Genomic DNA, 18,821 nt, shown 5'->3' on the forward strand with positions numbered 1-18,821 from the left:
ACCCTATAATCATTATTTGTACTACAGACCTTTTCAGAGCCTTTAATGTGCTGCTGTGCATCTAGGTCAGGGGTGGGCAAACTTTTTGACTCGAGGGCCACAATGGGTTCTTAAACTGGACCGGAGGGCCGGAACAAACGCATGGATGGAGTGTTTGTGTGAACTAATATAAATTCAAAGTAAACATCATTACATAAAAGGGTACGGTCTTTTTTTTTTTTAGTTTTATTCATTTCAAACGGGCCAGATCAGGCCCGCGGGCCATAGTTTGCCCACGGCTGATCTAGGTTCACTGTAATGAGCATCATCATATGCAGCATTTTTATGAACAAATCCCCAACACCCCCACTGCTTTTTAAAATTCAAAACACCCCATTACTATCGTGTGGATTAGTGTCTCATGGCAGGCAGGTGGGGAGAGGTTGTATATGGCAATTCTGCATCAGCGTGTCTCTTTAGCATCTGAAATTGAGCATTGGCATCTTCCCAGGGGACTCTGCCCCCAGAGCGTCATGTTCCACAGTTTCCTCTTTACCGTCAAAGTCTCCCCCACCCCAGCCAGCTCCCCAACCTTGAAATGCTGGTCTGTAACACCTCCAAGTTCAAATGGTTGCTCTGTCTGAGAGGTGCCTTAAATCTTTCCTCCTTCCTTCTTTTCCCAGAGGAAATACCCAGGAAAGCCTTCCTCTCCCTCTCCCCACCCCACACCTGCTTCGTTTCCTGACCTCCAATCTCTGCTTAAACCCGGTCCCACATATCACAATTTGTCACCATCCTGTTCTGGAGCTGACTTCCTGCCTGAATTAAGTCAAATCTAAAACTCCTTTTTCCAGACTCAATCAACTTACTCATCCTCTTTTTCTTCTTGCTCCTCAATCCTAGCCAGCTCACTAACACTGTTTCCTTCCATTTTCCCCATGAAAATCTCTTCTCCAAATATGTTTGCAATTCTCCACAAAGTTTGGCCCTCCTGAAGCAACAGACATTGTGCCATCCTATGCCAAAACATCATCTCACCTGTTGGCTTGGGGTTGATTTTTTTTTTTTAATAATAGTTTCCACTTCATAATGAGGACCATTACAGCCACAACCCATGCCTCTGCTTTGGATTTAAAGGTGATAGGACTGAGAGCTTTCCCATTGTACAAATAAGGAAATTTGCCGGGAGCCGGTCCATCCTTGCTGTTTCAAGGGACCTGGCATATATGGCATACTGTTCTTAATATGTTTGCTCACCTTCTTGGCGCTATGTGTTTTAACCAAGGTCTCTGAGAAAGGTTGTTTCCCCAGGTAGGGATTTTTCCCTGAAGTTAGGGAGGGAATAAAACCCCTTTACTAAGTGCCAGGCGGGTAATTAATCACTTTAACTACGAACAATCATGCTTAAGCTACATAATCTTTACTCCCTGGAATGGAGATAAGAAACGCCCTAACCTTTGTAATAGAGATTGATAGGATTGAATCAACTGGTATAAATACAGATGTAACAAGACAGAAAGAGACAGAACTTAGAAGTCAGAACTCAGAAGACAGAACCTACACCGAACCTACAGACAGAAGAACTTCGCTGGAGAGAACATGGCAAAAGATCCTGGACTGAACCTGACTACAGAAATTGGCAAGAGAACCTGACTATAACCTGGTGACTGAACCTGGCTGGAGAACCTGGACAGAACCTGGCTGAAGAACCTAGCGAGGGAACATGGCTACAGAACCTTGCTGAAGATCCAAAGCAGAACATCTCTGGAGATCCAGACCAGAACTTGGCTAGAGATCCTGGCTGGAGATCCTAACCAGAACTTTGCTGGAGATCCGGACCAGAACTCGGCTGGAGAACCTGACAAGAGAACCCGGCTATGATGATCACCTGAACGCTGCCTCCGTGTCATTCCTTCTTCGCCGACTCCGTCCACACCTTTGGGGACCCCTGGACCTGCTGGGGTTGGACCCCAGCAGAAACTGAGGCGTAGGGAGATTAGTGCATCTTCCAGGGAGGGGTTAATTTTTCTTTTAATCCTCACCCAGGGATATCTTTCTATTGATTTCAGAGAAAGAGGAAAGGAGAAGGGGGTGGGGGAGAGAGAAATAGGGATCAGTGTGCCTCCTGCACACCCCACAACCAGGATCGAACCTGCAACCCTTCAGTGCACTAGACGATGCTCTAATCAACCCAGCCACACCAGCCAGGGCCAGGGTTTTCATTTGCAAGTCTTCTGAATTCACACTCACTGTTCTTGCTACCACACGAGGTACGCTCAGGGTCACATAGCATCATTTTAGCCGGCGCCCGGAAGAACTATTCTTGGTAGTTCCATCCTTATTTCGTGTGTATTGAAAAGGCAGCAAAGCCCTGACACCAGCAGCATCCCCATGGCCTGGGAAATGGATAGAAATGCAAATTGTCAGCCCCTCCTCACACCTACCAAACCCTGGGAGTGGGGTGAAGCCGTCAGTGTTTGAACAAGACCTCCCGGTGATTCTGATGCACACTGAAGCTGGAAAACCACTTGCTACAACAAAGCAAATAAAAAACGGATTTAATGTTTATTCATGAAAAACACAAAGTAAATGCAGGTGATTTGTGAATGCAGCCGTCATTTAGTAAGTTGTGCAGAAGTGACTGGATTGGGGGGAGTGCCATCCTACAGCACAGAAGCCTCCATGTGTTTCCAAGGTAGAAAGGCCTGTCCCACCCCAAGCAGATTAATCCCACCCCCAAACATTGCAAGACCCCCCGCCCCCCGCCCCCACCTCCCAATGCTATAAGGCAGTGATGGCGAACCTATGACACGCGTGTCAGAGGTGACACGCGAACTCATTTTTTTGGTTGATTTTTCTTTGTTAAATGGCATTTAAATATATAAAATAAACATCAAAAATGTAAGTCTTTGTTTTACTATGGTTGCAAATATCAAAAAATTTCTATATGTGACACGGCACCAAAGTTCAGTTAGGGTTTTTCAAAATGCTGACACGCCGAGCTCAAAAGGTGCGCCATCACTGCGATAAGGGGACCTTTCTTATTTTAGTTTGTTTGGCTTAGTGGCAGAATTTAAATGTTTGACTCTGGCCACTTAGCCCTCACTATTTGGACAACTATAAAAGGATCCTCTCATTTAAAATGATACATCAAAGAAAATAAAAGATTCATCCAGGCTTGGGATCCGCTATTATTATATAAAGAAATGTGTGTTGGCCCCAAAGATGTGAATATTTCCCGGTGAAGAGCAGCCGCTGCCAGTTATATAAACCCGACTCGCCTTGAGCATGCGAGAGCCGGTGGCTTCTCCTGCTCACGTGGGAAGGGTGGGCTTGAAAGAGCCTTCACAATCACCAAGCATCCATCTGACCTTGAACACGGACTCTTAAGGACAACCAGGGACACACGTGGTTTCCTTGATAATAAGAGAGCAGATTTCAGACGGGGCCCTCAGTGCTTCCCCCCAGCTCGCCATGGGCCTCGGGTCCTGGGGAAGTCTGCTATATCTGCTCAGAATGGCCTTGATCCACATCCACTGGACCCACCTTCCCACTGAAACGGTAAAGAGAAAGCTTTGTTCAACCCCCTTCCTTAAGGGTTTTTTAACCAGGTCGCTGTGGAATTCTCAGACTTGCACTGGAGAAGTCTGTGTCTTTGCAGGTCACATCTCTGTGTACCCCTCAGTTCCAAATGCAGAATGTTACTTGTGAGCATAAAAGCTCTAAAGAAACTTCAGTCACTGGTGGGGGCGAAGTGGAAAATCCTCAGGTGCTGTCTCCAGAGGGGGAGGGGGGAAGTCGTCTGCTTTTAGCAGCAAAGACACAATGATTGTTTTGCATTGAGAGACATTTCAGGTATTGCGTAATTGGTGTGAAAATTACGAAATGCCTGTGTTGTTGGTTTTTGTTTGTTTGTTTGTCTCTTCATAGTCTATTTCTTTTTGTTATTTTACAATTTTTAATTGTGGTAAAATACACATAACATAAAATGTACCACCTTAACCATTTCTCAGTGTACAGTTCAGGGGTATTCATTATATTCCTATTGTTGTGCCACCATCACCATCATTCATTCCCACTAAGTCGTTGCACCTTGCAAAGCTTATGCTCTGTACCCATTAAACCCTAACTCCCCACTCCTCCTCCCCTTGGCCCCGGTAACCGGCATTCTATTAGCTGCATGAATTTGAGTCTATTTCTGAGTGTGACATTTACATGACTCGTGGCTCGGTAAATCCCGAAGAGAGTGCAATGCCTCATCCATTCGGATTTTTGATTCCAGCCTCTCTGGGATTCCAGCGTGACAGTCAAGAAAATTCCACAAAATGGGGCCACAGGAGAGATTTTTCTGTTCCCCAGGATGTGCTCCTTGTTTATTTATTGGAGTTTCCCTGGTATAGTGGCAGGGACATTAGATTTCCATTCAGAAGACTTGGGATTGAAAACCCAATACTGGGCCCTGACTGGTTTGGCTCAGTGGATAGAGCGTCGGCCTGCGGACTTAAGGGTCCCAGGGTCGATTCCGGTCAAGGGCATGTACCTTGGTACGGGCACATACCCAGTGGGGAGTGTGCAGGAGGCATCTGAATTGATGTTCCTCTCTCATCAATGTTTATAACTCTCTATCCCTCTCCCTTCCTCTCTTTAAAAAAAAAAATCAATAAAATATATTTTTTTACAAAAAGGAAAGAAAACCCAATACTGGAAAGCTTGGAGAAGCCACCAAATCTCCCTAAATCTCTTTAACTGGGTCCTATTTTAAAAATCAAAATTCTGTGCAAAAATCTCAATTCTGAATTCTCTTGAAAAGTTCCAGAGCTGGCACCTAAATAAACATCTCCCCATTTTTTAATTGGACTGTTTGTCCTTTTGGTGATGTTTTATAAGTTCTTTATCAATTTTGGATATTAACCCCTTATCAGATGTATCATCAGCGAATATGTTCTCCCATTTAGTTGGTTATCTTTTCATGTGTTGACGGTTTCTTTTAGTGTGTGAAACTATTTAGTTTTCTATAGTCCCATTTGTTTTTTTTGTTTTTTGTTTTTTTTAAAATATATTTTATTGATTTTTCACAGAGAGGAAGGGAGAGAGATAGAAAGTCAGAAACATCGATGAGAGAGAAACATCAATCAGCTGCCTCCCGCACATCTCCCACTGGGGATGTGCCCGCAGCCCAGGTACATGCCCTTGACCGGAATCGAACCTGGGACCCCTCAGTCCGCAGGCCGACGCTCTATCCACTGAGCCAAACCGGTTTCGGCTAGTCCCATTTGTTTATGTTTTATTTTGTTTCCCTTGCCCAAGGAGATATATCAGAAAAAATATTGCCACAAAAAATGTCCAAGATTTTACTGCCTATGTTTTCTCCTAGGATTTTTATGGCTTCAAGTCTAACATTCAAGTCTGTAATCCATTTTGAGTTTATTCTTGTATGAGGTGTAAGAAGGTGGTCTAGTTTCATTTTTTTGCACATATCTGTCCAATTTTCAACACTATTTATTGAATAGACTATCTTTAGCCCATTGTGTGTTTTTGCCTCCTTTGTCAAATATTAACTGACTCTAAAGGGATGGGTTTATTTCTGGGCTCTCTATTCTATTCCATTGATCTATATGTCTGTTTTTGTGCCAGTGCCATGCTGTTTTGATTACTATGGCCTTGTAGTATAGTTTGATATCAGGTAGCATGATTCCTCCAACTTTGTTCTTCTTTCCCAAGATTGCTATTGCTCTTTGGGGTCTTTTGTGGTTCCATATAAAACCTGTTATGAATTGCATTGAATCTATAGATTGCTTTGGGTAGTATGAACATTTTAATTATGTTAAAATTTTTTCCATTCATGAACACAGTATATGCTTCCACTTATTTGTATCTTCTTCAATTTTTTTCTTCAGTGTCTCATAATTTTCTGAGTACAGGTCTTTTACATCTTTGGTTCAATTTCTTCCTAGAGATTTTATTCTTTTTGAAGCAATTGTGAATGGGATTGGGGTTTTTTGGTTTTTTTGTTTGTTCGTTTTTTGGTGTGTTTTTTTGTTTGCTTGTTTTTAGTTTTCCTTTCTGGGAGTTCATTATTGGCCTATAAAAATGCAACTGATTTCTAGACAAAGGATCTGAATGGACCAGTGATGGAGAACCTATGACACACGTGTCAGAGGTGACACGTGAACTCATTTTTTTGGTTGATTTTTCTTTGTTAAATGGCATTTAAATATATAAAATAAATATCAAAAAATATAAATCTTTGTTTTACTATGGTTGCAAATATCAAAAAATTTCTATATGTGACACGGCACCAGAGTTAAGTTAGGGTTTTTCAAAATGCTGACACGCCGAGCTCAAAAAGTTCGCCACTACTGGAATAGACACTTCTCCAAAGAGGACATACAAATGACCAAAAGACATAGGAAAAGATGCTCACTGTCACTAATAATCAGAGAAATGCAAATTAAAAACATGTTGGCCAAGCAGGGTAGCGCTGGGCCTTTGGGCGTGGGCGCTCACCTCCCTCACCTTCTTACTTTGAGTTCCCCCTCGCAGCTCCAGAGATCAGAACGTGGGTGCAAGCAGTTTATTTGGGAGGGACCCCAGAAAGCGGGAGTGAGGGGAATGACACAAGGAGGGAGGAAAGCCACTGAAGGGTGGGACAATAATCTGGTTCACCCAGACACCGGGGTGTGCCCTGGGCATGACTCCTTTGCAGAACGGGCCTCCTAATTGCCCATTTGCCGGACTGGAGGCTGCCGCATCTATCGATGTCTCCGTCCACAGCATGAAAACCCACAGCATGCTCGGTTAAGTTAAAGGTCCCTCTGCTTAGGAGAAAAGTGGGGCATGGCAGCAGGCCCAGCAAGTACTGAACTGAGCAGGGCAGGTGTGGCCAAAATCGGAGATGGTCAGCGTGGTGTGACAGAGGCCATCCGATTTGTCCTTGCTTTGGTCTCCGAGGGCCAGGGTTGAGTCAACTAGAGGAGATGAAGGTTTTCATGGGATTTTTTTCCTAATGAGGAGCAGAATGTAACATGACCAAGATACCCAAACACGCAAATGCCCTCGCCTTTCGCTCTCTGTCTCCTAACCCCACCCCTATAATCATAGAGAGCCAGACACCTCACACTGCCATCTTTGCAGCAGGCTCATTCACTGTGAGAAGCTCAGCGCAAGTTCAAAATCACTTCTGAGCCCTGAAGTGCTCCATCCTGAAGGCCCTTTCTCCAAGAGCAGGAGACCCAGGGAGACAGAAAAGACCCCTCCCACTGTATTGTCCACCTCCTGAACCGCCTGCCCTGCTGGCCCGGCAGGCCTCAGGCTCCGTACTGAGCAGGGACTCGTGTCTGACCGCACGCTGGACCGACGCCAGGGCTTCTGAACAAGTCCTTTGAAGGCAAAGAAGGCTGACAGTACCATTGATCACACACACTGCCGAGATCCCACATTCACTTCCTGTGAAAATTATTAGGGCGTTTGCATCAAAATCACAACAGTATTTGACCAGAGAGAAGAGGCATCGCAGGGGGTTGGGGGAGGGACAAATACGGTGATTTCACTTTATTTTATTCTGCATTTCTTGCATTTTAGAAACCGAGAAAGAAGTAAGGGAGGAAAAAAAAGGAATTCTAGATGCAGCTTAAACGTTAAAGATTATACTATTCAAGAAGCAGCCTTTTTGGGGGGGGAAATAAGTGAGGATAAACCCCTCCCCATGAACTTCATGTAAGTGGGATGCTTTTGTGGAATCACTGACGTTTTCATTATTCAGCCTGAATCGCCCATATTTTTGTATTCATTGCAGACAATGAGTCCTTGTGACATTCTGGCATACATTACGAGGGGGGGGGGGGGCACGACGCAACCTGCTTTAAGTGTTCCATTTTCCACTTTTAGACATAATGGAGATGTTAACATGCTTAACCTCCGTGGCCTCTCTCCCAGCCTCGCTTCACCTTTCCCAGTTGCCTCGAGTCTTGGTGAAGGTAAACCGCGCGGGCAGACAAGGGGGTGCACGCTAATGCGGGCGCCAACCACGCTAACTCTCTCCGTCCATTCTTTTAAAGACTTGCCCGGCATAAAGTCTCCATTATCATTAAAATTACCTCAACTGTCCTTCAGACAAGAATGTAAGCCTTTGACTACATGAACCAGTTCAAGGAAAATCTCCCGGGCGCCCAGGACACGAGATCACATTGTTGAACCCCTTTTACATGCATTCAGTTCCGCCCAGGTGTGAAGCCGCTGGGTGGATTTCCCTTACAGTAATTGCTAACACTCTACGTGTTTAATTTAAAGTTCACGCCTAAGGTGAGAGCTATAGAAATACACTATTGCAGCTTCATGGGAGGAGGAGGAGGCAAAATTATTCATATTTTTAAAACCCAGTTGAGGACTAGGAATTGCAACAGAACGCCCATACCTCCTCAGTGGCTTGCCTTTCCCAACAGTGTACGTGAATTACAGAAAAAGAAAACATGCTCAAGCTCTATTTTTTTTGTAAATGTAGTAATAGATAGCTTTTGCTTTACGGTTACCCTTTTCACCTAAAATTGCCATTTCCATACTGTAACAAGCCCCACCACCACCGCAGAAAAGAGGGAACCTATTATACAGAGAAACTACAGAGGTTTGGCTTCTGACCAGGCTCGGAGGAAGGACAGGACATTTCCTGGCCCACCAAGCCCTTCACAGGTGACTGGAAGAGGACCTGGCTCCCCTGGGGACACAGGAGGCACAGATGTAGGGGGCATCGGTGAAGGCGGAAGGCTACTAAGTTCACACCGTGAGGTTTCCCAGGAAGTCTCTGTCTTGGGCTGGGTTCCCAGCACAACCCAGGCACCCCCAGGAACTTAGAAGGCCCTTAAGGCTCCAAATGGGACCTTAAGAGTAAACAAGAGTATCATTCTGCCTTAAAAAGGAAGGGGACGTCTTGATACATGCTACAATGTGGTGAACTTTGGGGACCTTATGCTGAGTGGAATGAGCCAGTTACAAAAGGACAAATACTGTGTGGTTCCACTTATATGAGATAACTTAAACTTGTCAAATTCATAGAGACGAGAAGTAGGAAGTTGGGAGCTAGGGCCCAGAGGAGGGACGAATCTGGGTTTATTGTTTAAGAAGGACAGAATTTCTGTTCAGGATGATGAAAAAGATCTGGAAATAAATTGTAGCGATGGTTGTACAACAATATGAATGTCCTTAATGCCGTTGAAGTGTACATTTAGAAATGGTTAAATGCCAACCTTTATGTTACATGTAGTATTTTACCGCTATTGAAAATATTTTTTAAAATATAAACAGGAGTGCTGGCCCGTCACGGGAAGGTATTTTCAACAGCATTTATGATGTTGGCTGAATGCCAAGCATGACCATTGGTTCCTTTGGGATGACATACAGCTCCAGCCTCAGAAGTCACGCTGGCCTTGAGCTGCATTGAATAATGACCCCTGCCCTGGTGCCGGCCATTCAATCAGTCCACAACCCCGAAAGGACACACCTGGAAGCTGCTGAATATTCTATTGAGATCTTCCCCTGACGTCTCCCCTAAAAGCCCCGCCCTTAAAACCCTTAGGAAGAGGGCCAGCTCACTCTCCCTCCAGGGGCATGCCCCGCCCTCTCCCCTTCCCTTTCCCTCCCCCATCCCGTCCCCACTGGCCATTCAGCTTCCTCACTCCCAAGTTCCAAAGCGCTCTTCCTTTACCTCTACAACTTGTTTCCTCAGCCCATTTCTTCTAGGAATTACTTCTTCTACCTGTGATTGACCCAATAAATGTTCTCTTACAGTTTAAAAAAAAAATGTGACCCTGGCCTTTAAGAGCAGCCAGAGCCCAGCAAGTGCCACCTGTAGGACTGAGGCTGGATGGTGGGCTCGCCAGGTGTCTCTCGCCTTCTCTGGCCCTCTACCACTCAGCCCCAGGGCCCTTGCCTTTCCTGGGGGCTTCTCCGCTGCAGATCCTCCAAAACCCAAGGTTACTGTCTCAGCTCACTAGAATTATTGTCCCTCAAGTGGACACACAAGATGGGACAATATTCTTCTTCTTCTTTTTTTTTTTTTTTTTGCTGTAGGACTTTTTTTTTTTTTTTACAAAACACTACTTTGATGTGATTATAATAAAATATATTAAGCATGTTTTTAAAATCCAGTGATATTAACATTAAAATAACCTACCAGGCTGGCATGAACATTTTAACTGATACTCTATTGTCAAAAGTGCAGAAACACTAACATTCAACATGAACCATACTGGAGTAGACCTTTCTGAAGGACAGTTTGACAATACACGGAAAAGCCTTAAAAATCTGCACACACTTTGACCCAATAACTTTTCGGGAACAAATTGTAGGAATTTATAATGAAAAAATGATCTGAGATTATTGCAAAATTGTTACACAAGGATGTTCTTTAAAATGCTATTTAAAATGGGTTAAATGGCCTGGTCAGTGTGGCTCAGAGGTTGAACGACAACCTCTGAACCAAGAGGTCATGGTTCGATTCCCAGTCAGGGTACATGCTTGGGTTGTAGGCTCAATCCCCAATGGGGGCTGTGCAGGAGGCAGCCAATTGATGATTCTCTCTTACCATTGATGTTTCTCTCTCTCTCTCTCTCTCTCTCTCTCTCTCTCTCTCTCTCTCTCTCGCTTGCTCTCTCCCTCTCCCTTCCTCTTTGAAATCAATAAAAAAATATATTTAAAAAATAAAGAATAAAATAAAATGGGTTAAAATTGAAACAGAAGATCTAAAACAAGTAGCTAGCTAAGTCAATCATAACATGTTCCTGGGGCTATTTTGCAACCATTATATCCTGTTACATTTGCCAAATTAATCATAAATTTAGCACCATTGCAATCAAAATCTGAAAGAAGAGTTAAATTTTAAATTTAAATTTTATCTGGGATCGAGAAACCAAGATGGTGGCATAGGTAAACGCCGGAGATTGCTGCCCTCGAACAACCACTTCAGAGATATAACTAAAGGACAGAACAGACATCATCCAGAACCACAGGAAGGCTGGCTGAGTGGAAATTCTACAACTAGGAGGAAAGAGAATATCATACCCAGACTCAGAGGAGGCACAGTGCTGAAGTGAAATACTGAGGTGCGGAGTGCGCTCTCGGAGCGGGCTGGCGGCGGAGGGCGCGGTTGTTGTTTTCAATCGGGAGGGAGTTTCAGACTCTGAGCTCCAGATCCGGGTGAGTCTCTGGGGACCCAGACTCAAACGGGAGAAGCGGGACTGTCTGGCTTCGGTCGGAACTCGAAGGCAGCTTTCTCTCTGAGGTTTGCAGCCATTGCTGGGACTCTGAGAGGCAGAGCCCCTAGGGGTGGAACTGAGAGCAGCCATAACTGCTCGCTCCGCCCACCCTGTAGATCCCTGGGGACCCGACCCGCCCAAGCCCGGAGCAGAACCATTTGCCGGATAGCCTCAGGCAAAGGCTAGATTAACACCGCCCTAGAGATCCAGCACAGAAGCTCTCCCACTGCAGACACAGCTGACTCTCATAGCCAGTTAGCCCGGAGGTCAAATCACCCCCGGTATTGCCGACATCAATCAAGGCTTAAAGGCAACAAGACTGCGCACAAAGACCACTTGGGGGTGTACCAAGAAAGCATAAAAAATGTGGAGACAAAGAAACAGGACAAAACTGTCAATGGAGGATATTGAGTTCAGAACCACACTTTTAAGGTCTCTTAAGAACTGTCTAGAAGCCGCCGATAAATGTAGTGAGATCCTCAAGAAATCTAATGAGACCCTCGATGTTGTGATAAAGAACCAACTAGAAATTAAGCATACACTGACTGAAATAAAGAATATTATACAGACACCCAACAGCAGACCAGAGGAGCGCAAGAATCAAGTCAAAGATTCGAAATGTGAAGAAGCAAAAAACACCCAACCAGAAAAGCAAAATGAAAAAAGAATCCGAAAATACGAAGATAGTGTAAGGAGCCTCTGGGACAGCTTCAAGCGTACCAACATCAGAATTATAGGGGTGCCAGAAGATGAGAGAGAGCAAGATATTGAAAACCTATTTGAAGAAATAATGACAGAAAACTTCCCCCACCTGGTGAAAGAAATAGACCTACAGGTCCAGGAAGCGCAGAGAACCCCAAACAAAAGGAATCCAAAGAGGACCACACCAAGACACATCATCATTAAAATGCCAAGAGCAAAAGACAAAGAGAGAATCTTAAAAGCAGCAAGAGAAAGAAACCCAGTTACCTACAAGGGAATACCCATACGACTGTCAGCTGATTTCTCAACAGAAACTTTGCAGGCCAGAAGGGAATGGCAAGAAATATTCAAAGTGATGAATACCAAGAACCTACAACCAAGATTACTTTATCCAGCAAAGCTATCATTCAGAACTGAAGGTCAGATAAAGAGCTTCACAGATAAGGAAAAGCTAAAGGAGTTCATCACCACCAAACCAGATTATATGAAATGCTGAAAGGTATCCTTTAAGAAGAGGAAGAAGAAAAAGGTAAAGATAAAAATTATGAACAACAAATATGCATCTATCAACAAGTGAATCTAAGAATCAAGTGAATAAATAATCTGGTGATCATAATAGAATCAGGGACATAGAAAGGGAATGGACTGACTATTCTTGGGGGGGAAAGGGTTGTGGGAGATGCGAAAAGAGACTGGACAATAATCGTGCACCTATGGATGAGGACAGTGGGTGGGGAGTGAGGGTGGAGGGTGGGGTGGGAGCTGGGAGGATGAGGGGGGAAAAAAGAGGAACAAATGTAATAATCTGAACAATAAAGATTCAATTAAAAAAATAAATAAATAAATTTTATCTGGGACACTAAATGGGAAGAGGAGCCGTGTTTTCATGTAAAGAATAATGTGGAAGGTCTGTCTTACCAAATGTTAAAACATACTACAAAGTTACTGCAATTAAAGTGTGGTACTGTTGCCGAAAAGGACACATTGATCAATGAAACAGAACTCAGAATAGGCATGTGACAATATGGGATATAGAACCTCACTAAAAACACCCACCACACACAGCCTGGTCCGGGGTGGAGGTGGAGGCCGGTTAGGGATTGCTGAGGAAATGTAGCCTTTCTAATGCAAACACAGTCCATGACCTTTTTTAATTTTCTTGTTGCGAAGCTGAAAGTGGCACAACCATCTTGCCTCATGGGGACCAAAGACACACTCTGAAGGATGGAGGATGGAAAACCAGAGGTGTCTGGAAAATTGATGGCACTGAGTCACAGCTCCTACAGCCTCCCTGTGGGATATGGGATTACTTACAAGTCACATGATGGACCAGCCTATGGAGCCACATTTTATTTTGCTATTCTATTGTTGAACATGTAGATTCTACCCAATTTTGATTTTATAACTACTGCTTGTGTCTCTTTGAACATAAGATATTGGGTATACCTCTTACTAGGATTAATTCCTAGAAGTTGAAATCACTGAATGAAAACTATTTTACTTAAGACAAATATCAATTGCCAATTTATATACACAGAAGTTTATGGGAATGCTGATGTTACTGCTTCCTTGTCAGCATTAGCTATAAACACTTTTTTCTTTCATCATCACCAATTTTATATGCACATTTGTTCTGTGAGGCTTATTTATGTCTTTGATTAAGTTATTTTTTTATTTATTTGTCAACTGGATTTCCCTTTTTGTGAATCACAAATTAACATCATTTCCATTTTCCTATCGGAAATATTCTTTTTTAATTTTCTCTTTTTTATTGAAAATCCTTACAAATCTTTTTTTATTTGTAAGGTATTTTTTATATATTAGAGTTCTTCACCTTTTGTCTACCATGTATTCACATATTTGTATGTTACAAATGTTTTCCTTAGATGGACAATTGCTTTTAATTTATAATATGATGGTTTTTATGTATCAGTCCTTTTCTCCCAACTTTCTTTAATAACAAATTATGTCTTACTAAAGGCCCAGGGAACAAAATATGTGCATGGGTGGGAGGGCTCCCTCAGCCCAGCCTGCACCCTCTCCAACTGCCGGTTTAGGCCCGATCCCTCTTGCAATCCAGGACCGCTGGCTCCTAACCGCTCACTTGCCTGCCTGCCTGATAGCCCCTAACCACTCTGCCTGCATACCTGATTGCACCTAACCCCTCTGCCTGCCTGCCTGATGCCCCTAACCACCTTTGCCTGCCTGCCTGCCTGATCACCTCTAACTGCTCCCCTACCAGCCTGATCGCCCCTAACCGCCTCTACCTCAGCCCCCACCACCATGGCTTTGTCTGGAAGGAGGACCAGACAACTGAAAATGTCTGCTCTATCTGGTCTAATTAGCATATTACCCTTTTATTAGTATAGATCATGAATATTTTGGTCCATTCAGAAAGGAATGAGGCCATGATTATAGAGCTCAGGCTCTGGACTTGAATAACCTGGGCTCACATCCTAGCTCTGTCACTTTCTGTGACCTTCAACAAGTTTCCTTGTCTCTGAAGATAACAGGATCTGCCTCTAGAGTAAATGTGTAAAGTTGAATGAAATAATGCTTATTATACCAGCTGACACATTATAATTCTCAAATAATATTAGTGTATCAGCTAGGATGCTTTCAAAATGGAAGTCACAGAAAATCCAACTCAAAATGGCTCCAACGATAAAGAAAATATATACTCTCACGTAATGAAAGCTGGATTAGTGGAAGTCAGCTAGGGACTGCTACCCAAAAAAGACATGTGGAAAAAGAAAGATCTTCCCCAAACCACCGGGCCTGCCCACCAAACCTGCCTGCACACTCATTGGCAGGAGGGCGGTCACATGCTCATGTCTCACCCATTCTCTGGCAAATGGGATCAGCTTACCATAATCAGGGTTTACCCCTGACCTGTGGTGGAGCTTTTTATACTCAAACTCCATCAACTATTTTGCAGTTACATTTCAGTGGTCCAGTCACAACTGAGATGTTTCTGCTTTATCAGCAAGTAAGTACAAAGGTGGTAAATTTAGCTAAAAGGCTGTGAGCCCCGCTAGCCCCCATCTGCTTGGCTGCTGAATTCCCTTCCCAAACACACCTCAACATACTCAGCCCCCCAGTTATTCCCATGTGTCCACCCATTTGTCCTCCAAAATGAACCCCTTGCACTCGAGTCCTAGTCTTACTGTCTGCATCTTGGAGAATGCCTGCAAATGCCGTATCAATTCACACGGAGACTGCCCTACCTTTCTTTACTGCTTAAATCTTCAGTTCCCTGTGCACTAGTTAGTGCATGTGAGACTCATATAGCAATAAGATAAATACTTTCTTTTTAATAAAGTATAACAGTAAAACGAATTCTTTGTATTTTTTTAAAATCCATAATTCTCAGAAGTATTTATAAACAGTATCAGGCAATGTGAGTCAGGATGTGACCACAAAGCATCACATAGACTTTGCCTCTCTGGTGTTATATGTCCAGCGCCAAGTAGAATACCCAGCACACAGTGGGTGCTCAATAGTTGTTTGCACAACAGATATTGTTTACAAATAACATACATATATATTTCTACATTGCACAGCTATGTTAAAAGTTGAAAATGGCCAAACCGGTTTGGCTCAGATGATAGAGCGTCGGCCTGCGGACTCAAGGGTCCCAGGTTCGATTCTGGTCAAGAGCATGTACCTTGGTTGTGGGCACATCCCCACTGGGGGGCGTGCAGGAGGCAGCTGGTTGATCTCTCTCATCGATGTTTCTAACTCTCTATCCCTCTCCCTTCTTCTCTGTAAAAAATCAACAAAAATATATTTTTTAAAAAAATTTAAATGGTTTGCAGAGGTACACATTTACTACCTTTACTATTAGAGCAGATATTATTTATCCCCCCCAAAAAGCAGCTGCATAATAAAGCACAGTTTTTGAAGCCGTTTCATGACCATTTCCTCCTTCTCTCCTCACAGCAACAGTGAGGCTATTACCATCCCATTTCACAGTTGAGGAAACTAAGGCCTCAGAGAGATTGACTGTATAGTGAAATAAACGGAAGGGTCCTTAAAGTGACTTGTTCATCCAGTGCCTGTCATCCCAGCTCTGCTCCTGGCCTGGGTGGTGGGTTTTGCCCACCTCTTTAAATCAGCCCCAGGTCCCTCAACTAAACCAGCCAGTGGCTGACTCCCACTGTGACCTCTCCAGTTGCCTGGTCCGAGGCGAGTTTGGCTCACCAGAGTGCTGTGGCAGCACGTGCTCCTTTGAATTCCCTTCCTCTCTGGAGCCTGAGTGCTCAGCTTACCATTCCCTGCACTTAATTCGAGAATATGTGTTCAATTTGAGTATGTGTTGACCTGCCAGGTATCTGTGAAACAAAATAACTCCTCCTGATAGCTTCTTATCAAGAGTAATTTAAAGCATCCATCACCTACTGCTGAATGTCAAAACAAAGGTTAAGAGAAATTCCCCCTTCCCTAAATATGTTTTCTTTTCACTCTTGTCAGCATCATCGTCAATCCTGAAATTATAGTGTGCCAGGGAAGATCTCAGAAATTGAGGCTTCAGAAATGGTTACAATGGGAACATACAAATCAGCCTGCGGTTCCCAGGGGCGCTGGGCAAAATCGGCCCAGCGGAGCGGCCTGGGTCCCACCTGTGCCAGGCAGCTCTGTGGCTCCAGAGGGCTCATGGGGACCCAGAACAAAGCATGCATCCTGGGGAGGCAGGCCCTCGCGGCAGCCCTGGGAGAAGTTGAGCACTAACTTAGTTATTCCAGTCCTCTGCCAACATACAGACCATCCTACACCCTCCTGATAATCCTATAACTCTCCTTACCCTCTGAGTAAGCAGAAAGGGAAAGAAAGGGACCAATCTACTTCAAAAGCCCCTGCTACTTAAACAACCCTGTGATTTTCACCAGGTGGAAGCTAGAGGGTGTGTATTTTTTAGTTTATTGTATCACCAAGTCAACTACTGAGTATATCTGGGTGCACCTGCCAACAGAGACCCAGCAAGAGATGGAGGGTGAAAAGTAAGGGATCCGAATAAAGCTTCAAGCCACAAGAAGGAACTTACATCGAGTGGTGTCACTCTCTCTGCCATCATCAAGTGTTCTATGTTCTAACAGAAGTGCTCCCATTTTCCGGTCTCAGTGATCAAGCAAGCAACCTAAATGTCCACCAATGGATGAGTAGATAAGGGAAATGTAGTATATACCACACACAGTGGAATGTTATTCAGCCCCGTAGAACTTCCTGTGATGATAAAAACATTCTACATCTGTGCTGTCCGATATGATAGCCACTAGGGACTTACGGTCATTGGCCATTGGAGTGCTACTACGCTAACTAAACAACTGAACTTTTTATTTTAGTTAACTTTAATTAAGTAGCCCCACGTGGCTGGTGGCTTTCAGCTGGGTCAGCACAGTTTGGGGTATTAAAAAATAGTAGCAAGTGTTCCCACTCTTTTCATCAGGTCAAATATTTTTAGTTCCTTTAAACATCATCCATATGTGATCATCTGAGTCCTTCACCTTCCATTTCTGTCTTCGGAATTCATTCTAATTTTCCATATTCCTGTGAACATGTGGCATCAGAACTGAACCCCTCTGCAATTACCCCAAATATAAATGCCATATTCTGAGTAACAGGGGAATAAATAGCAGCATTTCTGGGACTGGCACTGTATCTTATTTATTCTTGTTTCCCACTGCCCAGCCCAGAAGGTAGCCTATTAATAATTGATGAGTGGATGTATACATTTTCTCAGTAGGGTGGAATGCAGTGGAACTCTCACTTTTCACTTTCTTCATTCCAGAAACGAATTTCCATGAATGAAATCTACAAAAGGATTTTTAAAAATCCTTTTTAAAAATTTAATTAGTGTCAACAAAAGCCCTCATGTCATCTCTGCTCCGTACTTGGGCTATCAGATTTTGAGTATCCAAAAGTAAGCCTTTTCATGCAACTCTAAATAGCTTTGTCTTCGATGATGAAGACCTTGGAGGACTTCAGTTTATACCACCACCCCAAGTCTCGAGGGGCCTCTGTACCAACTGGAAATGGTGCCTCCTCTTTCCGGGCTAGTAACGTGCAGAGGACAGCTGTCCCTCTGGGAGGAGGACTTGGAAACAGCACCCCTCTGGGAGGTTTGCCAAGTGAACCCCGTGTGTGTGAAAAGAGAACACTACCCCTACATTGAATGACATCGGGTTCCAAGGCGCTCTGCTTGGTGGTGGGAGCAGAGGCCGGAGCCCAGCTTCCTACCAGTGCCTGCTGCTCCGATCCCTGTGCTAGTCCGCCCGGTTGTATCACTCATTACTCTGACAACTGAATCATCTAAAACGGCACTTCTCAAACTGCCTGAGAGGAATGACCAGTGTTCTTTAAATGTTCCAATGAGCCTCAGACCAACACTTTTGTCATATACAATTAAAATAGATTATTGAGAAAATAAAATGAAAATGAAAAAAATACAAGCCCACATTTAATGTTTAAATTAATCAGAGATAAAATTATATTTTAATAAATACAATCAAAACAAACAAAATGAGAAAAATAAAAGAATTCTAAAAACTAGACATGTTCTTTTGAGGGGGGAGGCAATTACTAGATAAACTTGCAGTTGCACTCATTTTTTGCTGTTCAGCAGTTGGAATTGTGGGGCAGTTCATCTGGGCCACACACTCTTTGACATCTCTCCCATTGGGAGATGGGATTATGTCCCTCCCCTTGACTCTGAGAAGGCTGTGGCCGCGGTGACCACCAGAACGTGGTGGAAGTGACGCTGCACCAGTTTCCAGGCCTGAACCTCAAGAGACAGGAAAGTCCTACTTCCTGTGTCATGGAACACTCCCTCTTGGACCCTGAACCAGCACGTAGGAAGTCCAGCTACTTTGCCGCTGAGACCCCAGAGAGAACTCG

This window comes from Myotis daubentonii, chromosome 8 (assembly GCF_963259705.1).
Source record: "Myotis daubentonii chromosome 8, mMyoDau2.1, whole genome shotgun sequence".
In the NCBI taxonomy this organism is placed as follows: Eukaryota; Metazoa; Chordata; class Mammalia; order Chiroptera; family Vespertilionidae; genus Myotis; species Myotis daubentonii.